Raw genomic sequence first — 27,388 nt, 5'->3', positions numbered from 1 at the left:
ATCACTTTGGTTCAGGGCAGGTCACAAATAACAGGGTATGTATTGTGTTCAGATTCCTCATTCCTGGGATCCTTGAAAACAACTTCGGAAGGAAAGAAAAACTTCATTTCCAAAGTACGTAGAACTCTCTGAACTTTCTAATTAGTCCATGAAGTTATTCGCGAATAAAAACCAATGCAACTTGGAAAAAGAAATCTGTACTTAAGGACTACAAAACATAAGCACAACTGTTTTGCATTATTTTAGTTGGATGCAGTGGCGTACCGAAGGGGGGGCGGAGGGGGCGGTCCGCCCCAGGCCCCGCTTTGACACAGGCCCCCAAATTTCAATTTTTGGTTTTCACCAATATTGTCGCATATCTTGGTTTGAATGCTTAAACAAGTTGGCTTAATAAATCATAATTTTTTTAAAGACCAAATATTTGTTCAGGGATACAATCAATACCTCTTCGGGATCAATGGAGGGTTTATGATACCCAGGCCCCGCTTTGACATAGGCCCCAAAATTTTAATTCGTTTTCTTTTTCGCCAGACGTGCCTTATGTCATGGTTTAGGTAAATAAAAAGTTGACTTTTTATGTAGAATGAATATTTTCTCAGTGACTCTTGCCTAAACAAAAAGAGAGCAAATTATGTCCCACAGTCCCCGCTTTGACATAAGCCCCGAAATTGTATCTTATTTTTTCCAGTAGATCTGTTATATACATCATGATTAGAAATATTAATCAGTTACCTATATATGCGAGTATATATCGTAAATTTTGTTAAATATGACTTTTTTTTATAGTGACCCGTCCTAGTGTACAAAGGCACATGAGCGCTTGGGACACGAATTTAATGGGGGCCCCAAATTTTCAAATTAACTAAACCTATAAAAATCATTTGCTTTTATTTTGTTAAGCGGTTTCATACGCAAAATTTTTTTGTCTTAATTTCTGTCGAACATTAAATATTTTTAATTCTACCAGCGAAGCCGCGCGGAGCGTTTTCTCCACTTCAACACTTCAATCAAACGCGCCAGGCAAGTATAGGGTCACACCAGAGTGTTTTTGTCTGAAGAACATAAAGAGCGTTTTTTTTTTTTTTTTTTTTTTTTTTTTTTTTTTTTTTTTTTTTTTTGTGAGTGAGACCTAGCAGAAAAGTTTTATTTAGACTGTGAACGTGTGAATTTCATCCTTATTTAGGTAAGCATGTTTTTAAAATATTTTTCTCTGAGATTAGGTGATGTTATCAGGTAAATAGTTCCCTGGTGTGTCTTACTCAAAGGAATAGTAAAGGGGTTTTTTTCTGTAAAAGCCTATTTTTATCCAAAAATTAATTAAATCTGGAATGCCTAAACGTTTCTGTTCACTGTACTTGGATGTTCAGATGCAATAAATTTTTAAGGTACAATATAATTTTAGGATTTTTTTTCCGTTTTTGATATTTTCTGACAAAGAACAATTTTATTAAAAATATAGTATTTACTAAATTTTACTTAAAACCATATGTTTTACTGTGGTATTTACAATAGTGTCCGAAATCAAACCAACGCTACTGAAGTATGTAAAAATGTACCACTTAAAATAATTACTGTAATATATGGTACGTACACAAAGTTTGAGAAACTTCAGTTTTAATACCAGGTAGGCCCCCATTTCGAGTAGCGCCCCAGGCCCCCATCTGTCTTGGTACGCCACTGGTTGGATGGCAAAATATGAATCAAATAAATATCCCTTGAAAAAAAGTTTGCCCCCCCCCCCCCCACTTCATGTGGTCAAGTTACGCCTCTGAACCTTCTTATTACAATCAAATTTCACACATAAAAACAGAAACATCCTTTGCGCATGAGACCTAAGAAAAATAGATATTCCGTCCGAGATTCCTTGATCTGCTGAGTCTCGTAGTTGGCTGAGTCTCGTTATGCTCAAAATATCTTACACCGAAATCGTCAGTTGCAAGTTGTTTTGCCAGTACAGGAAAAAGGATTTTGCATCAATTTATCAATGGCTTAAGTAATCCATTGCTTAACTTTCCATGTTTATGCTTATCTCAAAAAAAACCTTGAAAAAAATGGTTGAAATAGTTTTAAGCGCCCACCTCCCCCCTCCTACCCATTCAAAACCCCATTGAACATTTCGGACTTAATAGTATAAGTGATAAGAAAAATAAGCATTGTTAGAATTGTATAATCGGAAGCTCTATCGAGATTGGAAGGCGAACGTTCTAGCCTCTCGCAAAGGGCAGCTGGACAAAGATCGAAATCGTTTTAATATGAACAGACACAGCAAACAGTTCAGCTGTTTATCGTGCAAACAATAACTACTAACCCGGCGGCGACTTTTAATATGGCGTCTATCTTAGCTAGACCACGAATTAATTAGTCAATTCCAAAAAAAAAAGTCGGTTTTTACTAACCATTTTATATTATTATTTTAAACCATTTTACATGTTATAAAGGGTTTTCTAAAGATGCTGAAGTTTTTGAGTTTCGTGATCTCGCATCTTTTATGTATTGCAAGGAACTCTTCTTTTAATCCCCGAAATGATTACTGTATAAGAAGGTTTTCATAATAAATATTTTTTTTTTCTCCCTTAATGCAGAAAGGCATAGGCGGCGATTGGGACTGAAAAGTGGGGAGGGGGGAAGCGACAACAGAAAGCCATAAGACTTTTAGCAGCAGTAAAAAAAAGAGGGGGGGGAGTACAAAATTTTGCTGCGGCTGGTTTTGAGAGCAGATAAGTGGTAATTAATATAAATCTAACAACTTAACTCACGCTTCTGTTAACATTTTGATGAATTTTGTACACAATAACTTTCTCCGAAGAAACAGACATGAATTCGACTTACATACATGACCCAAAATTGACTCCCATTGACATTACCCCAAAGTATTTTGAGATATCACAAACACTTGGTAATAATTTCATTGAACAAGTATGGCTTGTTTAAGTAAAACAATTGATTTACTAATAACGTCTAAACAATGCATGCATAAACTAAAAGTTACTGCTTGTGCTAAATACTGTTTCGTAAACAGATACACGAAGTAGAACAAATAATTACGTTCTGAAAATTTTGACATTTCTGCTCTTTTTTTTTTTTTTAATCATTTCTAGTTTTGGTTTTTAAAATGAGAAAAAAAAACTAAACCATAAAAGGTGGGGGAGTGGCCACCTCTCCCCCCCCCCTCGAATTGCTGCCACTGCAGAAAGGTAAACGTTTTCATTTTTCAACTCAAGTGCAAGAGCACCCGATTCAAGTACAAGATTGCGAAGTAAGTTTTTATTTTCCAATTTTAATTTCGGAAAACAATGCATCAGTTTTAAGCCTAGGTGATTAAAATATATTACTGTTAACGTTGATACAATCTTCTTTATATAAATTAAACAAACTCCAAATTTGCATGTCCGGGATAAACTCGGAAGCTACCGCACTGATTTCGTTGAAATTTTCAGTTTGTCTAGGTTACTGCTGGGAAGGTTTATGGATCGTTTCGAAAAAAATTCAATGAATAGTTCTTTATTAACAAAAAATGAATCTTTCTACTCGAAATAACTAGCTAATTAATTCAGATTTGGTTTCATTTGAAAGATCAGAAAAAAATACATTTTTAGAACATTTTCTACCTACGGTAAAAAGAGAAAAAAAGAACGGAAGCAATTAATTTACGAGAGAAAATATTCATAACGGGGAGCCTGAAATCTTCCACTCCCCCCCCCCCTTAGTTTAACATCTATTTACCTGTTTGTGCTGCCTATGGTAACCATGGTTACGTCTTTTATTCACTTTTTTCGTTTCATTTTTTTCCCTTTAGCCCTTTTTTTTTAAACATTTCTTCATTTTTAAGCCATCTAAGCCAAAAAGTCTTACTGAAAAAAATGTTATTGAAACATTTTAACTTTTAAATAGTTTAATTTTATTTTCTTAGTTTTCATGGAATTTTGTTCCTCAAATTATTAAATCGTCGTACAATAAGCGCTTTGCAACTTGCTTTCTTAGAAGCTGAATTTCGGTTAAAATGTATTAATTTGCTTTTCAGGGAATGAAAACTTCAATCGGCTTTTATAATCTTTTGTAAGGCTTCTGTAGGTTTTTATAAGCAAACAAAATGCTACTTTTTTTTTCCCTTGTGTTTACTTTGCACTTTTAATAAACTATAGCTGAATCGTAACTAAAATTGAAAATTCTTTAATTGTGTGATATCGATTTATCACTGCTGATTCAACTTACAGTATTAATATTTTCTTTTAGATTATGAAAGCATTTTAGTTCGAGTTCATTCCAGGAAAAAATGTTTATTTTGTCTTTGGTTTCGAGTTTATACAATTTACGGTTTTGTGCTCGAGTCATTATTAATTGAACGCATTTATATCAAAACGACATTTTCTTATTACCAAACTGTTCCAATGAAGTTAAATCAATAAGAAAAACAAACGTTTCTGAAATTCACAAATCTTAAGGAAGCTTACACTGGTAGTAAAATCACTGAAGTAATGGGAGGAAAGTGACGTCATAAATTGACTTGCATTTGACGACAGTCGAAAAAATTCAGCCGAAAATAATGTGCCAAATTCAGTGACAAGCGTACGTGAGTACGGTGCAGTTCAAGATTGTTGGCACTGTTGGGATTGTTGGTTATCTGAATTGAACAGAATGAATACACATTAATCACTTTTTGAATAATATGAATTGAACCGTGTCAAACATAATCATGCACATTAATGAAATCTCAAGAGCATCTCTTATTCTTAACCCCCAGATTGCGTATCGCATAGTAATCTTAAGACGTACGTGAGGGATTGCACGCTTTTCAGAAAATTGCAGGATATGTTATCATAGCTACAGATTATAACGCTGTTTCAAATACGGTGCAGCTCAAGATTGTTGGCACTGTTGGATTGTTGGTTATCTGAATTGAACAGAATGAATACACATTAATCACTTTTTCAGTAACATGAATTGAACCGTGTCAAACATGATGATGCACATTAATGAAATCTCAAGAGCATCTCTTATTCTTAACCCCCAGATTGCGTACCGCATAGTAATCTTAAGACGTACGTGAGGGATTGCACGCTTTTCAGAAAATTGCAGGATATGTCATCATAGCTACAGATTATAATGCTGTTTCAAATACGGTGCAGCTCAAGATTGTTGGCACTGTTGGATTGTTGGTTATCTGAATTGAACAGAATGAATACACATTAATCACATTTTGAATAACATGAATTGAACCGTGTCAAACATAATCATGCACATTAATGAAATCTCAAGAACATCTCTTATTCTTAACCCCCAGATTGCGTACCGCATAGTAATCTTAAGACGTACGTGAGGGATTGCACGTTTTTCAGAAAATTGCAGGATATGTCATCATAGCTACAAATTATAACGCTGTTTCAGGTGCCGTTTTTCAATAGCTATAACATTTTTATTTACAAAAACAATTGAACTTTCAAACAAGAAAATGATCAGACGAATAACAAATTAAAGTTAATAGTACTTTTTTAACGAACGGTACTGCGTAAAACATTTTCCTTTGTGAAGAGGCATCAAACGAAATTTACACAAGTATCTAGATTCGCTTCTTTCTTCATAGGCGGCACAAACTCTGCAGCAGTAATTGAGCCGAAGGGGACGCAGGGAGACGGCATGCCCACAAGGGCGTATCCAGAGGGGGCAAGGTGGAGCAGTTGCCTTCCCCCTCCCCCAAATGGAAAATATTTTTTAAAAAAATAAAAATAAATAAAAAGATTTTTCTAAAAATCTGTTGGTGGAAGTTGTAGCAGTGTTTAGAGATTTGAAACCTTAATTTTTAATAGTAAGCCCCCTCCCTCGACTTGCATCAATTTCAGCACTGGTTTAATAAACTAATGTCTTATGTTGGTCAAAAAAAAAAAAAGTTTGTCCTGGAAGAGTACTAGTAGCTCCCGCTTTACAATGACTTCCGCTTCCGGGGCATTCGCTGCTTTCCCGCCGCAGAAACGACACCTCCTCCGAGGGATCAAATCATATGGTTAATGTTAGAAATACCATTTGATTATTTTTGCTGTTTCAATGATATGGCGATGTAAAGATATATACTAGGGTGGGCCGAAAAAACTTTTTTTGGAAATCTGTTTTTGGATAGTGCGGAAAAGTTGCTATATGGGCCCGTTATTACCCATAAAAAATTGCGCTAAATTTGTTTAATATTTAGCCGGCGCTGTTTGACCTTGAAAAACTGAAAAAAGGGCGAAAATGCACTTTTTTTTCAAAAAAAAAAGGGGGGGGGGTCAAAAATAAAAGTTTGAAGCTAGTTTTAGCAAAAATTAGAAGTATCTGTCAATGAATTAGTTGGAATACTCAAAGACTTTTATACATTTCGTAGAATATTTAGCTACGCTCCTTTAAGACTGAAACATCGGAAAAATGAAAAAAAAAAAAATTTAAAGTAGTTTCGAAATAAGTAAATACTGAAATGTTACGCAATACGTTACTTAGAAAAAAAGTGAAAGTTCAATCAATTTTATGCGACATTTGTACGCCAATTTTAAAAAATGCACACACTCAAATAAAAAATAGTTACATAAGATGCTAGTTTTTTAATCTTGGGTTCCAATATCAGTAAGAAAAATGGGTATTGGAAAAGTGGATAAGGTAAGAACCCAGAAACTAGGAAAAAGAGGAAAAAGATGCCAGAAAATTGAAACAAGAGTTGCTTTGGATGAGAAAGACATCAGTACCCAGCACAAGTGGATTGAAGGTTAAGGAAAATCATATTATATTGAATGAATCTGAAACAGAGCTTGAATCAGAAGAAAGCACAGAAAATACAGATGACGATTTTAAATTGAATTATCCGCTTTCAAGAAAACGTAAGCGAACTGATGCGCCATCAACAACAAGTCAAATGAGACTTTCTATGCCTCATACAGCTTTAGCAGCAGATCTAACTGGCGCTTAAAATAGAGCAGTGGCTAAAATTGCTACAGCAGTTCTCGCTGATTTTGACTTAGTTTCTCCTAAACAAAGCAAAAATACATAGTCGATAAAAACAAAGTAAGGAGGGAAGTCGATAAAAAAAGGAGTGAGCTAAGAGAAAGGGATTTAAGAGCAGTTAAAGGGGCAGCTATAAAGAATTTGTATTTTGACCGCCGCAAAGATGACACCCTTCAAAAGACATCTGGCCATCAAAAATTAGCATCTGAAGCACATCTAGCACTGATAGAAGAACCAGGTAGCAAGTACATCGGTCATTTATCACTAACAGTTGGTGAAAGTGCAAAAGAAATTGCTGCATACTAATGAGTTGCCACTGAGGCATCTTATACTGGAATTGGACGGTTGCACAAAGGAACCACATTCATATTCTGGATCTATCGGACAACTTCTTAGAGATTGTGAAAAAAATCCGGTGGTCAAATTTGATAAAATTGACTTCTTCTGGTTTTGGACATGGAAGATATAAAAAATGTAAGTACTGAACAACAATATTTGTATAGAATCTGTCTTGCCGTAAAAGATGGTAGTTTTCCTTCTAGCGTGGCTGACAGTAGCCTAGGCAAACTCAGTCATGCGCGATGGCTGACAACTGCAAACCGTTTTTTACGCTTGTATATAGGCACTCCAACTCCATCGGGAAATCTTACAATGCTTCTAAAGTATGCAATGTTAGTTTATGCTCCAATGTGGTTGAAATAAAAATGAAACCGAACTGCCAGTATGGTGCCCAACATTTTTGGAAAATGATTTCTCTTGCAAGGCAGTTTCCAGACAACGTTAAGGAGATAATTTTCAAAGTTCTCTCAAGTAATGCATATTTCGCTCTTCCTGAACAACTACTGTTGACAATGTTGTTTGACTTAAGAAAATACATTCGGGAATCAGCTGTTAGGTGCATTCTGAACTCTAGAAATAAGAAGACGAAGAGCACGGATGGTGTACGATTTTTTAAGCGTCTTAAACTTAATTTTGAAGCCATTGATTATGTTGATTTAGTTGTTATGTTGATTTAGTTGATTGGGCAAACTGTGTTGTACTACAATGCATCTAAAAGACCAACAATTGAAAGAAATGTGCAAAGAACAGCCTACAGAGTTCACTTTCAAAAAATTTCCCTGTCACACGCAAGCTGTGGAACGTTGTGTGAAACTAATAACCGAAGCTGCAATCAAGTTCGTGGTGAAACTGCACGAGATGGATACATTCCTGCCAAACTTTAAGCTACCAAAGAACTTCTATCATTTGATAAAAAAGGACAATATTATTCCAAAAAATAATATTCATTATGCATGAGGTATTATAAATCAAATTTGAAGATTTCTTTTTCAAAAGTTTATTATCTCTATATGTAATTGTAGAAAATGTATGATACTATTGCGTGATAATAATTACTATGATTAATACCGCAATTTAATTAATTAGTCTATGATTTAATTTTGAAAAATAATTTTCACATTGGTTTTTAAAGAAATTCAATATTTTTTCATTTTTCTCCAATTTTTGATGTCGGAAAGGAGCGGTTAAATGCTCATTAAAATCAATGAAACATTTTATGGGCTCGAACTGGTTCATTATATAACATTTTCGGTGCATTCCAGCAAAATATTTGGAATTTAGTTTTTTAAAAAAAAATTTCGACAAAAATTCATTTTTCTCTTTTTTTTCGGTTTTTCAGTATCAAATAGCGCCGGCTAGATATTTTTTAATATCCGAAAAAAATTTTGTGAGTGCTAACTAGCTCAGTACGCAACTTTTGCGCGCTATCCAAAAATTGATTTCGAAAAAAAAAAATTTTCGGCTTATTTCGGCCCACCCTAATATATACTCATGTATACAGGGTGTTCCGGTTTAGCCTGCAAGACCTTTATTTTCGTAACCGTTAGTCCTAGATGTATACTTTCAATTGCAAAAATTTTCAAAATCATATGCAGGATTAAGGTGTTGAAAGTTTGAAGTAAAAATAAAAATGAGTTAAAAAATACAAATTTTAACCTTTTATACTGACCTCAAGTACCCTAACATATTTAGGGAAATAATCTCCATTGGAAAATAATTCCAACAAAAGTTTGAAATTTACGAACAATATTTACCTAGATATGAAACGCAGCGTTTTGTGACTTTGACCACTTTTCACTAGCAGTCAAACACCTTTTGGGGGGAAATATAGCGGTTAACAAGTGTTTAAAATGATATTTGCGCATAGAGCGTGGTTTCTCAGATTGTTCGAGATTGTGTAGTGTGTTTTTGCGTATCACAGCATAACATTTGAATTTATTTTATAATAACAATAAAAAATATAAATACCTTGTTTTTCTTGCTTTGACGACCTGTCATTCTTCTGAAAGGGCGATAAGTTCCAATCTCATATTCTGTATGGTCCCTTAAAACTTTGAAATGGAATATCTCCTTGAGTTTTGATCGCACAAATGTCAAGTTTTTTGTGTCATTAATAGTTTTCAATGGAGAATATTTTTCTAAACACTAGTCAGGGGACCTGAGGCCCGAATAAAAAGTTAAATTTTGTATTTTTTGACTCATTTTTATTTTTACTTCAAACTTTCAATATCTTAACTCTGCATCTGATTTTAAACATTTTTGCAACTGGAAAACATCTAAGACTAACGGTTGCGAAAATAAAGGTCTTGCAGGTTAAAACGGAACACCCTGTATATTTGTTTCACACGTTAATTCATTTTATTTTTACGCCGATGTCTTTTTTTTAAAAAACAAAAAAGCAAATGAAAATCAATGAATGATAGCAAGGATTAAAAATCTCGACTTTCGCCAGGGATACGTTCCAAGATCGCTAGCGTAAGTTAAAACTTAGAGTTGTAAAAAAGACGATGTATACAACTTTTTGATAAACATACACAATTATTTTAGATGCTTGTAAGCACCCCTCAAACTGCTTTAAACCATTCCTTGAGTATATTTCGACGTTTTCCACGTAAAGAACTGAATCCTCACAGCATTTTTTCTTTTTTAAACCACGTTACCTTTTCTTCACTAATAATAAAGCTGGAAGTCTATGTCTGGATTTCTGTGACGCGCACAGCGCCTAGATCGTTCCGATTTTCATGAAATTTAGCACAAAATTAGTTTGCGGCACAGAAATGTGCACCTCGAAGCAATTTTTTGAAAATTCGAATTGTTCTTTTTATATTCCAACTTTAAGCCCATTTTTCACATAAATGTGATCATATGGGGATAAATATTTCATTCAGTTTTAAGTTTCAGGTCATTCGAAAACTTTGAATTTTCTGCATCAGATCAAGTTGATTCGAAGTTTCTGCGAGCATTAGGAGAGCTGTAGGAATCGTTCAAAGAAAATCCAAGCCCGAGGCTCACCTTACATAAGCCAAATGATTCTAAGTGATTAAGCTCGAGAATAAAATCAAAAATTAAAGATAAATAGAAATTATTTTCGAAGTGGAAATTAAATTTGTACGTTACCATGATCACGTCTTTTACGTCCTTTGATTTTTTTCGTTACTTTTTTCTTTTTTTCTTTTTAAACACTTGTAAAAACGTGCTTATTTTGGCAACCAATCCTTTTCTTTTATTGAAAAGGATTTAAGTTTAAATATTTCAACCTGTTAAGAAAAAGTCGTCTGCTTTTATTTTCTTAGTTTTTATGGAATTACATTCAGTAAATTATCAAAATACAGTAGAATACCTTTATAACGCTGACCTGTATAACGCAATTCTCTCAAAACCGCACAACTTTTCAGAAGTAAACAATAAGTTTTGAAGTTTAAAAAATCCCTCTGTTTTGCCTTGCAAACATAAAAATTGTTAGGAAAATTAAATTTTGAATCAGTTTTTCATCTTTTCCTCTTAATTCAAAGCTTTTAAATGAAAATTCGTAAATTCACAGTAAAATGAAAATACCAGATTGTTCTTGAAAATGCAACTGTTATGCAAACCATGAAGCTAGCAGAAGTGCAGGATATTTCACTTTCTTGTAATAAAGAAACATATTCATTTGTGAATGACTCCTTGTATAATTAGTGCTTTAATACTCACTACAGATAAAACTCATTCTGAAGTGCTAATATAGATATATTTTGAATATTAGTTTAAAAATTTGTGAAATGACCTATATAACGCCAAAACCTGTATAACGCAAAAACTCTGGTCCCAAGGTGTGCGTTGTAATGATCTTCTACTGTACAACCTTCATTCTATAGTGTTTAGTTTTGGAAAAACATCTTATTTTCCGTTTCAAGCAAGGAAGGGAAACCTCCTTCGTCCTTCTGAAATATTTCTAAGACTGCTAGTTTCTGTTAAGCTACATGCAGTTGAATTTCTGCATGTAGCTTAAGTTTCCAAATCTGCCAAAAATATGAAAAGAAGTTTGAAAAAATTCTTAACGCATAGTAGACGTTATCTGTAAATATATACAGGTGAATCAAATGACCTTTTAATATTCTACTACGGGCAAAGCCGTGCGGGTACCGCTAGTTCAACATAAAATGCTGTTGCGATATACGAAATCAATGGGAGCAAGAGACACCAAGTACAGTATTATATGAACAATATACAATAATATATTTATCTAATAAAATGCAGCGTTATAATAGTACTGAACAGTAGATACAATAATAATAATAATGACAGTAAAAAACAAAAATGATGATAATTGGTGTTGACCGAAAACTAAGTTTTAAGTTACATGTCGTCGCCTCAGAGCAATAGGAAGATATCTTAGTGTTATTTCTGGGATTAGATATCTTACTGTTGCTGCTCTGAGGCGACGATGTAGAGAATATTATCAACAGAGTCACTATATATAGATGCCTCACTAATTTTAAAACGCCTGGCGGGTTCCAGGTGGGGCTGCTATAGATCGACATTAAATACGACTTATCAAATTAAATATCATTACTCTCATGCAATGCAATGCTTGAGTTTGGTTATTATATTTTCTTAAGTAAAAAGAATTGTTTCAAAATATTTTATCCTTTCATTTTACCTTAGAGAACTCCTTGTTGCCCAACAGAAACCCACTCTTAGTAAAAAATTTACCCTTGCAACAAATGTTTTATTTATATCATCCTTCAAGTTTCTCTTTACAAAACTTTACTTCATGAAAATTACTTTCGCAGATTTTGAATTACTGTTCAAAAATTATTTAGTGTATGTTTAGCAACACTTATTCTAGTGGTCTAATTTTAACTCGATAAAAGCGTTAATTTATACACGAAGACAAAATGTATTCAAAAGCAATGGACGAACAGTCTCACATTACATATTACTCACACCAAACCTGTACAACTCGATTTTGAGCACAGTTCATAGACATGAAAAAATGTCCAAAAAAGGAAACCATATCGATGCGTTTCTTCAGCAGGATAGTTTAATGAGAGCGATCTTCCTTCAGCAAGGTGTATAAGCCAACTTTGTCGATTGTGCATACAACAAACAAGGTGACTCCACATCTACAAATGTCCAACTGAGCTGAATAAACACGTGCTGCAACTTCTTTATTCTGCTATCCGTTGAGAAATTATTTTCATTAAGTGACACGCAAAATCGATCATAGATTTCAACTGATCACGCATGAGGAATTGGCACGCCATTTTGTCCTTTAGATTTATTTTGGGATTGAAATCAACACAGAGTAGAGCAACAGCAACATATGCTTAAGAAACAACATTGAAACCGTGTGATTAAAAATTATATTATAAAGTCGAAGTTGCCCAAATCAAAAAGAAAAACAAGCATATTTTTAGAACATCAATAAATTTTTGCTTGAATTAGATGTCAAATTTCACGACACAATTTATTCTTAAAAAGCTTTTCCCCCAGATTTTTTCCGATATTCTGTATGTTTCTGTTGGCTAAGATACGTAAATTAAAGGTGTTTGAAAACTGATAAGAGTGATGTTTATGACTCTCTTGAAGTTTTTTTTTTCTCTTTATGATACTGAGTATTATCAGGCGATTAATTATTTCATTTCGTGAATTGAAAACATATGTTGATACTATGATGCATATTTTGAGCTACATGTTTGCACTAAAATATTCAAATGCTTACCGCCTCTCTGCCAACCGTGTATAATTTAGTGAAATAGTAGAAGTTTTTGTGTTTTCTGGGAAATACCATGCACATTTTCTACAATAAAATTATACGTACCCACACAGATGCCCAAAAACATTCAGACTAATGCAACTATTATCAGTTCAGCTTAAGGGTTTCTCGTTTCTTTCAAATTTAGTAGGTTAAAGCAAAAATTCTGAAGTTAGTTGTTTCGTAGGAAATTGAAATTTTACCTGAATTATTTCCATTTACGTTATGCCTGTATGTTAATGGATGCTAGTGCTAGTTGCATAGAAACAGTACTGCTTAGAATATTCAAACATATATATCTACCTCTACCTATGTTATTTCAATCGCATTTACGAAACGTGTGTCTGTAACTTGGACTGTAATCAGGAAGGATAGGAAAAACTATAATAGCTAATTCGCACATGCTGGGAATGCTGATCCTTCTTTGGTACGTACGCGTATTGTATGCATTTGGGAATCTGCATCGATACTACCCACCACCCAAACATATAGAGCCCCAAAGTGGGTCATTGAATAATTTTATGTTGTCATGAAAATAATATAGGGCTTTACAAAAGAAAAAGTTTTTTTTTTTTTTTTTGGATATAATATTCCAGATTTTGAAAGGGTGGAGAAACTTTTAATGCAATCGTTTCTTTAATTTCACATGAGCTGATTTGAGTAAGTATTTTACTGAAAACCAAAAAAATAAAAAGGAAAACACAATTGAATCTTTTAGAAATCGCTTCGAAGTGTGATGCATCACAAAGGTGTGAGTGTTTCCAAATATTTTTCGAAGCACTTTTCAAAAAAAAAAAAAACATGATGACGAAGCTATCTATTACTCACAAGATAAATTTTAACTATTTACGAGACTATCTCCACAATTGAATCTTTATGAAATTATAAAAACATAGTGTTACAAATTCTGTAGATAGTAATTATCTTTTTGGTTAATTTGTCTAAATTTGGTGTTTATTAAATTATCTTTCATCTAAAATAATTGTAGCAACGTAACCTGTAAATAGTTTCTTGTAATGAATATACAGCCCCCGTACATTCGGCGGAAGTATACGCGAAGGCCTCGGTATACGTCCCCTCATTTCTGAATGATAAAATTTGTGAATGGAAAAGAAATAAAATAACGGTCTACGATTTTCGGGAATCCTGTGGACTATTTGAGAGTTCTCTTTCGGTGTGTATAAAAAGCCATTTAAAAAGGCAGTTTCAATTGAGAATTTGTACTGAGAGTGTATTAGCTCTGTTTATTGCGAGGCATTTCGCTGTGTTGTTTTTCGTATTTGGATGTAAATACGTGTGTAACCGTTGAGTTTACGGTGTTGATTGATATTTGCTTAATTGCTGATGATTAATTTAGCAGTTGTTACCGATCTTTCCTGTACATAGTGTAAATAAATTTCCTGTGTTTCTTCTCAAGAACTGTGTCGTCCTTTCAAGAAAGTTGGAAGTCGCACCGGATCCGTTACAATAGTATATCTCGTGATCTTTCCCTCATAAATGCGTCAAGAAGTCGTTTATCTTCTCTTTCCAAAACATCAGTTCACATGAATGGTCTCTGTGGCGTCTGTGTTTTTGCCATTGATCGGATGAACGCGTTTTGAGATGTTTATTGAATGTTTATGAAAGACGGGGGGATCTGTCTGCGCTTTTCTCGTTAAGGCAACAGCTTGTTGTCATCCCTCGTGACTTCAATAACGAGATGCCACTCGAAGAGGGATCGCACTGTAGGCATTGGACGATTTCCAGAGGAACCGTATAAATGCTTGAACTGTACAAAACATGCAAAATACAGTTGCATTCCAGAGAATACAAATTAGTTCTACAGTAGGTGCCGCTTAATGTGATCACGGTTAATGTTATCATTCGCTTAATGTTTTCAGAATCACAAAGTCCCGAAACACTTGTATGTTAACACACGTTAAAAAAGTCGGATATTGTAATCAGCGTCTTTGTTTATTGTTATCACTTTTTCATAAACTTTCAATTGTTTCCCCGTTTTTGTTCCTCAATTAACAGAAAAACATAGGCAAACCCTGACGAGACTAACTTTCTGTGTAGCATTTTGTGGTTTTCAATAGCAGTTCGAAATTTTTCTAGGAATGAAGCTACAGAAAGTTCGCCCCCAGTGACCACAGACTCCCCCTAAGAAAACTTTCTTTTGCACTTAAAAAAATTCGGTCGCTGGACATGTTGCAGGCATTGATGTAGGACCTTTCCATTGTTGCCATTACTTTGTAAACTATTAAAGAATTGTGTCGAGATTGAAAACAAAGCAAAGTGAAATTAAAATTTAAGCAACAAGCAAAACCATGCTGGAAAAGATAGAAAAGCTGAATGTGCTTTGGAACTGATTTACGAATGTGAGGGAAAACGATCATATTTTACTTCACCAATTACTATAATATTAAAAATTGCATAATTTAGCTTTAACTTTTCATAATTCAGATATTTCCATTCTGTTAATTTAATAATTTATAATTAAAAACTGTGTTTAGTTGAGTCATTGTGATTTTAATTTGAGGTTGCCGAAATAAATGCACCTTAATTGGAAAAAAATCATTATTTTGTGTCCATGTGTGTGTTTTATCCATGTTTTGCTTTTTATTTGATCTATAGCTGTAACTTAAACCCGTGTCACGTATATTCCAATGCTATATCCTATATCTTAGAAATGTGAGCTCCTGGACAAAAATTGATGTCATATTTGAACTCAGGACACCATATTCATACGAAATGAATTCCAAATATCCTGGCCGTCCGATGTTCGAAGAGGGAGGAGAGTGCGGCGAACATGGGCGGATTTATGGGGAGTCAGAGGGGGGCAATGCCCCCCCAGTTTTGGGCGGACTTTATGTAGCAACAACACATCTTCCAAAAATTTAAAAATAAAAAAAATCATTATTTTTTCGTTTTTGAGTAGTTCAGAAGAGCATGGGTGGATTTATAGAGGGGGGGAAAAGGGGACAATGCCCCCCAATTTTGCGAGGAGTTTGTATAGTAACAACTTATCTTCCAAAATCTTATAACAAAAAAAATCATGATTTTTTCTTTTTTGAATAGGAAATTAAAGTTTTTTTTTTTTAAACTTAAAATAGCCGTTTCTTACAAAGTTTGAACAATACTGTACAACTGTATAATCTACTACTCAATTTCAGAGACTGGAAAGTGCAAATTATTAATAGGTTCTAAAATCCCTGAAAAGAATTGGCGCAGTATAGCCTACAAGGGCTCTTGAGCCAAAACCCCAATCTAACCAACCAAACCTTGAAAATTATTAGAAAAGTCTTTGAAACTCCTAAGCAAAGAGTGCTTCAATTTTATTTCTTATCAAGTGTATAAATTAAGAATTGTTCAAATGGGTAGTATGTTACTCTCTTGATACCTATTCTCTTAATCTGTGCACCATTTCTTTAAAGTATTAACTTGCATCACGAAGCATTTTTAAAGCGTAATACTTAAAAAAAAAAAAATTATTTGCCTATTATTTCCAATTAACCCTTAAAAGACTTCAAAATGCAGAATTTTATATCCATTTTAGATAATTTCCTCCGGGGGAGTAACCCCCGGCCCCCCTAAAACTGGAGATATTCTATATCCCACTTAAAAGGGAGCACTGCGTCACTCTCTTAATACCAGCCCCCTCTCTTTTAAGGTCAATTTAAAAAGGACAGCATGGTTACACACAGTAATGAAAACGACACATAAAAAAGTAAAGAATGGCCTTACGCATCACAGAAAACAGGCAAAAACATCGGAGGGGGAGGGCAATTAAAAATCTTGTTCAAAAAAAAAAAAAAAATCCTGCCCCCCCAGGAACTCAGTCCTAAATCCGCCTATGGCGGCGAAGTTATTCCATGGGGGAAAAAATTGCTGTTCTTTGCGTGAATATGGAGAAATCTATTATTAAAATAAAACTATTTATACGTACAAGGAACACAACTATTTATACCAGCACATTTTGAAGTTCTTGCTTTTTAAAATCCTTGTTATCTCAAAGGGTAAAAAAATAACCATTTTTAGCTGGTGTATACTCATTTATACTGATTTTATCAATTAAATATTGATATTTATGTTATGGTCACTATGTATAACCGTTCCACACTTGGCAATAAGACGTGGCCCTTTAGACATTGAGTAAATTTTATGACATAACTCCTCGTTTCATTGCTCAGTCGGGTGTATCCTGTTTTCCCTCTGTCTCTCAAAAAATTTGAATCTTAACTTTCTGCTTTAAATATGAACACACAAACGTTAAAAAATTCCACCAGGCATATTCATTTGTAGTGTTTTTTTTTTTTTTTTTTTGATGAATGAACAAAACACTTTTTTTTTTTTCAAATGCTCTGACTTTACTGCAGTTGATGCAATTTTTGAATTTTTATTTCCCAACGAATAATACAAATGCTTTAAATTCCTTCTTAGCTTGCAAAACTGTTAGCTACCCAATATTCTTTTTTCTGTTTCTTTTTCTTTTGTGACATCGATTTTACATCGCGTTTTCAAATTCATATTCAACATTCAAGAAGCAGAAGTTTACAGGATAAATTACAATAGATCAGTGGCGCAAGCTCCCCCCCCCCCCCCCCGAAAAGAACTAAGTGATTTTAAGAAGAAAAAAAATAAATACTCGTAATTTCGGGAAAAAATCCTGATTTCTTTTGAAAATGAATCTCTAAATTTTAATCTTTCAACAGAAATAAGTTATTGATCCCCCCCCCATCTAATTGTGCCCCCCCCCCATCTCGACCTCTTTCTTTCGTTACTTTTTTTCCTTTTTTTTTTCTGCTTCGTCTGAAAATAAGAAAGCTTTTAAAATGTTACGTCTCCGAAACCCTCTCCACGTCCAAAAAAAAGTACAAAGCATCTAACATTTCATTTTCAGGGCTTCAATTTCTAAGAAAGAGCCTCCAAGTATCTCCAATCATGTAATTTTCGAGAAAATAAAGACATCCGTGACTTCACGAGCTGAAAATTTCGCGAGTTTTATGTAAACAGAACCAAAAGTAGAAGAATAAAGATTTCGTGTGGCTTAAATTTTCGCGATTACGATAGGTTTGCGAAATTTGTGAAAATTACTTTTACAGTACTCAAATTTTCAGAGGAAATAAGACCTTTCCTTGAAAACATAACAAGCACAAAAAAAGTTTATAAAAATCTTTATATTTATGGCGTTAAGTAAAATTTTTAAACTTAGTACATAAGTGACCATATCTTGCAAAAAAAATTTTTGAGCTGCTAATATCTAGAATAGGCTTTAACGTTTGTCTCATACCCCTACCCCCATTGATTAAGAACCGCTACACATACGTAAAATAATTATAAAACGAAGAAAAATCAATTAAAAATAAGCTACGCAACGAGTGCTCATTACTGACTAATTGCCTAGAAAAAAGCAAAAAGGAAAACGTCTATGCACTTTGACCTTAATCGTCAAAACAAATCTTAAGACCACTAACTATTCGCTTATCGTTTCCACACGGACGTTCCAGTATATCCATCAAAATTATTTCTTATCGCTTCGTTATGCACTAAACAGCAGATTGTGCTTGTGTGTCTTATCCGGTTTTTAGAAATTTTTCGTAAATTAAGAAAGAAAAAAAATCTTTAATTTACTGTCCGCGCATTGTAAAAATTATAACGTAAAAAATGATAACTGTTGTAATAGGTAAGAAAAGCACAGTTATGCAGAACGAGAACTTGATTTATCATGAGTAGGCTTGCAAGTTAGTCGCGAAAAATGGGGACCGAAATCTGGAAAAAATTCGCACAAATACAATAAAATAAAACAAACAACAATGAAAGTCATAGGATTTTTTTTCTTTAATGCGAAATACATAGACTTTTATTTATTTATTTTATTTATTTATTTTATTCATTTTTTTTAATTTATTTATTTATTTATTTATTTTATTTTTTTTTTTTTTTTTGATTTTATGCCGAATTTAGGATTTTATTTAAACGTGCAGAATAACCATCTTTTAATACATCGTTATATTTCGAAAACGATCGACAGCATCCTCGCTATTTGTTGGAACTGATGCATATTAAATTGCTACTTCGTGCACATGGAGATTCTGTTTACTGAAAACATCGCTCTCTTTTTAACATTTAATTCATTGTTCGTTTCTGCTTTGTAGCGTTAATTTCGCTTGTCAATTCTTCTTCATTCTCTAACATGGGATATGCTTAAAAATGAAAGAATTGTGAACTTCATTTAAAACTTTAAATATTTGTATTGTCTAGGATCAAAAACTCTGCGTGCTTTTAAAAAGCTTGAAGCTGGTTGACGAAATCAATAATTCGGTCAGATAATAATAGCGGTCAAAGTAAATCAATAATTGTCAAGTTTTTCGTATAAAAAATATTAATAGCTTTTGTATGCGTGTTTAGTCACAAAAATCGGTTAAACGTTTAAGTATTTTTATCCTTTGGGAAAGAGGAAATGTCTACAACCAACATTGTTCAGGGGCAACTTAGTTTTATAACAGTTACAAAAGCAACATTTAAAATTTAATTCATTGTTCGTTTCTGCTTTGTAGCATTAAATTCGCTTGTCAGTTCTTCTTCATTCTCTAACACTGGGATATGCTTAAAAATGGAAGAATTGTGAACTTCATTTAAAACGTTTAAATATTTGTATTGTCTAGGATCAAAAACTTTGCATGCTTTTAAAAAGCGTGAAGCTGGTTGCCGAAATCAATAATTCAGCGAGATAATAATAGCGGTCAAAGTAAATCAATAATTGTCAAGTTTTTCATATAAAAAATATTAATAGCTTTTGTATGCGTGTTTAGTCACAAAAATCGGTTAAACGTTAAAGTATGTTTATCCTTTGGGAAAGAGGAAATGTCTACAGCCAACATTGTTCAGGGGCAACTTAGTTTTATAACAGTTACAAAAGCAACATTTTCAATTTAAATAAGAGCATTCGGTACACATGTCACAGAAAGAAGAAACATTACAGATAAACCAACAAAATAGAAGAAATACGAACCACCAAATCCACGACTGGCTACAAAGGCGCGTGAGAATTCTACAACATATGTTGCTATTAACAACTAGCGACAACTGAGTGTAGAACTACTATGTAAGAATTTGTGGCTCAAATAATCGCTCTGCGCAGAAAACTTGAACTTGCTTTACGAAACATGGGTGAAACGCGAAGCAGCAAGCGAAAAAACAGTCAAATTCCTTCTAATGTTTTTATCAGTGTTGCAAAGAGCTCGAAGAACCATGATTATCCCGGTAAATAAACCCTCAGCAAGAATTTAAAAAAAAAATAATGGGCAGAAAATCTTGGAAATTTTCATAGTGGAACCAATTCACTTTTGATTTTTAAATTCTAGCAGAATATTTGAGGAAATTTACCTCAAATATAAAAGTACTTCTACCACTGAATTTTGTTAGTATTAAGTAACACGGTTTTTTGAGAAAATTTGCAGTGTGTGGTTGGGAATAAAAACTCTACTTAATTTTAAAAAGAGTTTAAAAACGATCAGATTTCGACTGCGTTTCATAGATTTTTTGAATATTGTACATAAAAAACTCGTTTTTCAATAAATAGGTAAAAAGTTTCACATTTTACAACTTCTGAGTTTTTCTTTATCAAAATTAATTCCTTAATATAGACGTTATGCAGGGGTGGACACAGAAATAACTTTTTGGAGGGGGCCTGAAAATTAAATAGCGCAGCCCCCCCCCCCCACACACACATACAACATGTTTCATACCAAAGTTTTCATGACTTTATTTTTAAATGTTTTTTATAGGATCACTTAAGGCCAATTAATCTACTTTTCAGTACATAAATATTATGAACTTATATGCTTTGAATGTGGACGTAAAACAACATTTCAAGCGAATTAAACACTAAACCTAATATAATATTACCGAGTTGCTATAAAATGAACGCCTTTAATTAGGAAAATTGTTAAGGTTATTAAATAAACCCATGCCTCATTTGAGTTTTTGTAAGTTAATTTATATTTCAATTATAAAATAGTCTGTAATTAAGAAAATAATAGCGCTTCATAACATATAAGTTTTATTGAAGAGTTCAGAAACTATTCTTCTGCGAATTTCAAACCGGTTACTGATTTGTCCTTAAAGCCATGATTCAGTTGAGGTGACATTTTGATACTGCATGCCGTTTCCATTAATATCATGGCTTTGCAAAGAAACTACCATGTGATTTCTCTCATTTTGTATTTTTTATAAGCTGAAAAAGAAATCTATTGTTTTGCGAAATAGCTTCCTGGATCGAAATGACTCTTTTAGGCACGTCTACACACTTTTTTAAAACAAGTAAATATTGATTCCACCACAGAAGAATCAATGGACGAATCGCGATATTTCGTTACCTTAAATTCGAAACCAGTGAGTTAAATGTATTTTGCTGCGATATCTTCTGACTCCAGTATTATTTCTTTGGTAAACAAAAATGCTTTTATTCAAAATATGCTTGTGTTTTGTTTCTTTTCAAAAAAACTAAAAACATTATGTGCTAGAGAAGTAAATTAAAAATAATACATGAAATAGTTAAATGAATTTATCCTTTTTGTCCCCCCCCCCCCCTCAAATCCGCTACTGACGTTATGACACCTTTTATAAAATTTACAAAAAAGAACAATATTTACGCAAAAACAAGCGTTTATTAAGATGTTAAGTCTTTCATCTCTTATAGTTGAAAACACTACTCTACAACATTTTTTTTTACACGGAGAAAAACACTTGATATTAGTGTAAAATCATTCGCTTAATTCAAATATAAAACAGTTTTCCTCCAACATCCACAGATTTTTTTTTTTTTTTTTTGTAACACTAGACTGAAGTTTGAAAAAATGCGCATATTCGCATGCATGATTAATACTAAAATAATTATTTAAAAAACTTAGCTATTGTTCATTTCTTCCTGTATTTGGCATCAGAAACATCCCTATTAAATGTATCATTAATCAGTAAGAATTTATTCACTAGGACAAGAGGGGTCCTCCAAAGATGCATTTTTTAGGCTTCAGATCAATAATACGAAGAAATTCTGGTTTTAAGTATTCAAATTCAGCAGTGGCTGCAACCAAGTTTTTGAAAAGGCCTAATTTAATATGAAAGGCCGGTAAAATTGCAGGTCCAGTCTTTTTTTTTTTTTTTTCAATTCTTCTTGCCTTAAGTTTAAGACGCAAATTTAGGCTGTCTTTGGCACTTTGGTGACAGCAGGGGATGTGATGGATTTCCTTCGGAAGTTTCTCGGTACTGTAGTTTTGAAAACACATTTTTTTGGCTGTATTTGGTAACGATAGGGGAAACGTGAAGACATTAGGGCGTGAAATTCCTAACCGAAGTATTTTTTGAAACAGAAATCAATTTTAGGCTATTTTGGGGTAAGAAGAGTTTGGGGCTTCCAGGCGAATATTTCTAAAAGCGGGGACTGGGAAGTTTTGGTGCAGCGAGCTTTTCTAAATATTTATCGACATTAAAATCTGAAAAAATGCAAATATAGATTACCTCCTTCGGAAGTTTCTCGGTACTGTAGTTCTGAAAACATATTTTTTTTTTTTGGGTTACATTTGGTAACGATAGGGGAAACGTGAAGACATTAGGGCGTGAAATTTCTAACCGAAATATTTTTCGAAATTGAAATCAATTTTATGCTATTTTGGGGTAAGAAGGGTTTGGAGCTTCCAGACGGATATCTCTAAAAGCGGGGACTGGGAAGCTTCGGTCCTTTCTAAATATTTATCGACATTAAAATCTGAAAAATTACAATTATAGACTACCTTTGATGATGTAACGGGATGCCCCGACGTTACGAAAAGTAACATAAGACAGCTGGTTCTCCTCCGGAAATTTTTAGAAATTGAAGTCTCAGAAACTTACTTTAGGCATCATTAGATAACGATGAGACAAAGAGCAGACGCCCTCAAAAAATGTTTTTTGAAACTGAAGTCAATTTCCGGCTAGTTTTAGGAAGAAAGGGTTGTAGGTTCCACGGAAAAGTCTAAAAACGAAATTTAAGTTATCTGTGATACGTTGGAGAAAAGGAAGATCCGGGGGCCCTTCTCCGAAAGTTTTTGAAACTGATGTTTGAAAAACGCAGTTTTAATCTGTTTTGACGACGTTAGGGGGAGAGGGTGGGATTAGGAACCTCTCTAAACACGCTAAATCAGGATATCTTTGCTAGTGAGAAAATGGATTCCGGGCATTCCTCCGCAAAATATTCGAAATTGAAGTCCTAAAAATGTTTTCAAGCAATCTTTGATGTCGTTAAGAAAATGGTCAGGGTTCGGGGCTGTACCCAGAAAACACATTTTGGAGCCATCTTTAGGAACTTCAGACATGGGGGACTGTATGTTAAGAAATTAAAATCGCAAAGAAAAATATTTTTGGCTGTGTTTGGTCAAGTTAAGGCTGAATGGGGGAATTAACATCGGTTCAAGAAATTAAAGACCTAAAAACGCATTTTTAAATTTTCCTTAGTCTCGTCAAGGAGGTCATGCAGCCACCCTTGAATTTGCTACCTGAGGTACAGACCTTGCCCCCCGCTGAAGTCCGAGTTCAATAATGATTTTTATCCACAAAAAATTGCAGTGAAGAGAAAAAATTACACAATTTTAGTTCCTTATTCATACATATTTGACTCTCTAGGGAGTCGCAATCGTCCATTGTCTCCCCCTGTATCCAGGCTAGTTGAACACAGAATTTATGGTTTGAAGTGCTTGAGAGTGAATTTTATTAGTAAAGATTTTTTTCAAACCAAAATATGTCTTCATTGTTTAGGGTTTGTAAGAGTTTGGGGTGGGGAAAGGGAGTTACTGTCCTCAATGCCCCTGTATCCATGCTTGATTGACGGCGGCTCTGCCGCAAATGAAGCATGCATGTAAAGAGTAGTTAATAAATGGGACAATAGACCAACACACTTGAGCACTCCCTTTCTATTTTTCTTAAACTATGCCATGCTATTGAAAAATCGGGGCTTACTTGAATTTTTCAAAAAAAAAAAAAAAATTAAAACCAGCATATTTATTAGGCTTCTTGTAAGTTATATTGTAAAAAAATCTTGAGAAATTTTGGTTAATTCATAGAACCAAATGCGGCCTTCGGCCGCCCCTTGCTCTTGGTCACCCGCATGCGATTCACGAGCTGCACGTCTGCTAGGATCGGCCCTGTATCTATCGTTACGACTCCACTTTTACATTACTCGGTTTGTGTACTTTTAAAACCATTTTACTTTCCAAATCACCTGTTGTAGGAAAAGGTGATTTATTCAATATTACATACTAATAGGAACAAAGCTGTTCGGACAAAATTTTTAATTTATCAACTTTTAAGTTATCCTTAAATATGTCTTAGTTTTATATTTTTAAGAGTGAACACAATTTTTCTTTTGGAGACGTTATCATGAGAAATAATGAATTATAGTTTTCTTCATTCTTTTTAAAACAGCAATTGATTTTTTTACATTCCGACACACACACAAAAAAAAACAGAACGTGGAAGCAAAATAATTATTAGTACTCGTGCAAAGCATTTGGGCTTAACAGCAGGAATTCAAAAATCCGAGTGTAAACTTTTTGAATAGTAGCCAAAATGCGAATGTTTTGCTTCGAAAATATATCTTACTTGGGAAGTTAGAAGCATTAGGAAAGATAAGCCATTCCCACAAAATACCCGTAGGCTAATACAGTTGAAGACCGTTATAACGCACACCTTGGGACTAGAGCTTTTGCGTTTTACAGGTTTTTGCACTATATAGATCATTTCACAAATTTTGAAACTAACAATCAAAATATATCTATATATTAGCACTGCAGAATGAGTTTTATCTGCAATGAATATTAAAGCACCAATATTAAAATTAGTTATTCACAAATAAATATGTTTTACAATCAAAAGAAAGTGCATTATCCTGCACTTCTGCTAGCTTCATGGCTCGCATAACAGCTGCATTTTCAAGAGCCATCTGGTATTTTCTTTTTACTATGAGTACAAATTTTAAATTTAAAGCTTTGAATTAATGTGGAAAGAGGGAAAACTTGAAACATTTAATTTGGCTAACCATTTTTATGTTTACAAAGCAAAACAGAGGGATTTTTTAAGCTTCCAAAACTTATTGTTTACTTCTGAAAAGTTGTGCGGTTTATAGAGAATTGCGTTATATAGGTCGGCGTTATAATGGTCTTCTACTGTAATGATACTGCAATTTACCATGCTAAAATCAACTTTTTCTTTTCCGGTTTTAATGCAATAACAAAACAGTGGTTCAGAATTCTGCCTCAATGAGTTAAGGTTATACCTTCATGAAAATTTGAATCTGAACTCCGCTGAGAAAAAATAGTCATTCAGAAACTACATTTTCTGGCCCATGAGATGTTATAGCATAAATTGCAATAGATGCTCTTGCTTTGTTAAACTATTTTTGAAAATTTATACTGCAATTAATCATGTTAAAAAATTTTTTGTTTTCCGATTTTAACAACCACAGAACTGTAGTTCAGAATCCAATATTTTGCTACAATTGCCCTATAGCTCCTTTGCAAAGAGGAATCTGGTGTTAACCTTCAGTTCATTGAAATTATGAGCTCTGGGTTTGCCAATAAGCAGTTTAATTCTATGCCGAAACACTTTCATACATCTTCCCAAAGTAAACAGAGTAGCTTCTTAAAAGGTAAGCTCAAAGCAAACAAGAAGCCTCTCAGAAAAAAACTTCTAGACCATGGAGGGCTAGTATATTAAGCAGCAAGGCTAAATTTTGGAAATATGTACCATAAAGGCTTTTTTTCTCAAGTGACTTAAATAAGCAAATTTAGACCATATTGTGTCTGGGATGTGGTGATCATGGTTGCTGAGTGTACCGTAGAACAGTTTATAAAATGGGTATATTTGCTAAATAATTTTCTTAGAACATGAACCATGACCGATGATTGCACATTTATTAAACAATTTAAAATCTTATTTTAGCGAGACATTTGACTAGCTTTTTGAACAAAGTGCATCAATATTTATCTCAACTGAGGTTGTTGCTACAAGAAATCAGTTTTCCAGAATAACAATAATTTGTGTTCTTAATTGTGATTTGATGTGCTTCATGTGCCAAAAGAACAGTTTGCGGGCATAAGTGCTTCCACAGTGAAATTATTGATCCCCCCTCCCTCTTCCAAAACCCTGTTTTAACCTATTTTGCCAATCCTAATACGAAAATTTATATATACAGGGTGCGGTAGATAAGAATTGAGACTGGTCGCCGTGCAGTACCCAATAGCGCGCAGTGGGGTCCCCACCAGCAAATATGATGGTGGGGGATCCGAGCTAACAATAGGACCGGTCTACAATCGCTTCGGAGTTGTTGGTATGCTCAGGACACTTGTGACAACTCCGCAAATAGATCGCTCGATAGACCAGCGGTATGCAATCAGATTTGGCTTTCGCTTGGGCAAAACGAGGTCTCTGAATAAATTTACAGTCCATCAAATTGTTATACAAGATTTGATGATGAGGAAAGTTTGTGCAAAATTGGTTCCCCCCCCCCCCCCCCCCCCCCCCCCCCGAGTGCTCATTGGCCGACCATAAGCATTGACGAGTGGACGTCTGCTTGACATGAGTCCCAACTTCTTCCTACTCCCGAAAGTAAAAAGAAACCTGGAGGGTCATCGTTTATATGATATTCCGGACATCCAACGTGCTGTCACAAAGGCACTAACTGGGATAACTCCAGCGGACTAAAGTGGGGCCTATGTGATAGAATTAGCGCTACTGTCACTCCTCTTTACTTACCATTTATTTAACTTTATTTGCATTCAGTTAAAACGCTGCTCTGTTGCATCACGTGACGTTGTCTGCAATCCCACGCTTTTCGCTCGTTAGAGGGCGACACCTATATTAGACTATTATGCAGATTTATACACGTGCTTAGCCATGATTGGTTGCCATGTTCTGCATGCGTATTGGAAGCATCTGACAACTTTCCTGCCCCATCATGCATCGAAATGTTAATTTGATCGAGATATAAGCGGATGTTTCCATACTGAGCACTCTCTCTCTGACTCACTTTTCTCACGCGAGGTAGCGAGTTGCTACTCTCTACCGGTTGGGTTGCTTAGTCATTTTATGCAAATGTTGAGCATGTGCTAGTTACAAGGAAGATGTCGACTCGTCTATATTAGTTTAAGCTTGGTGTTTGTTATCAGGTGAGCAGTCAAGCTAGAATAAATTGCTGGTCTTTTCACATATTTTTGTTTATAAGTTGCTTTTAATGTTTCAGTTAGAAATAAATGTTATTGTTTTAAAAAGTGTTTCATTCATCAACAAACTTCCAACCACTGAACACTCTGCAAAATATTGAGAACAGCATATTAG

General features: G+C 34.1%; 1 protein-coding gene across 1 annotated transcript in view; it reads right to left on the bottom strand.

The window, feature by feature from the left end:
• LOC129218541 (fibroblast growth factor receptor-like 1) overlaps positions 1-12,359 on the bottom strand; it is a 98,489-nt gene extending 86,130 nt beyond the window's left edge. The window contains exon 1 of the mRNA XM_054852838.1: positions 12,229-12,359. The gene's annotated coding sequence lies outside the window, so the exon portion shown is untranslated. The remainder of the gene's footprint in view (positions 1-12,228) is intronic.
• Positions 12,360-27,388: the final 15,029 nt, after the last annotated feature.

This window comes from Uloborus diversus, chromosome 3, assembly GCF_026930045.1.
Source record: "Uloborus diversus isolate 005 chromosome 3, Udiv.v.3.1, whole genome shotgun sequence".
NCBI lineage: Eukaryota > Metazoa > Arthropoda > Arachnida > Araneae > Uloboridae > Uloborus > Uloborus diversus.
Note: the sequence above shows the minus strand (reverse complement) of the source record. Positions and strands in the feature narration are given on the sequence as shown.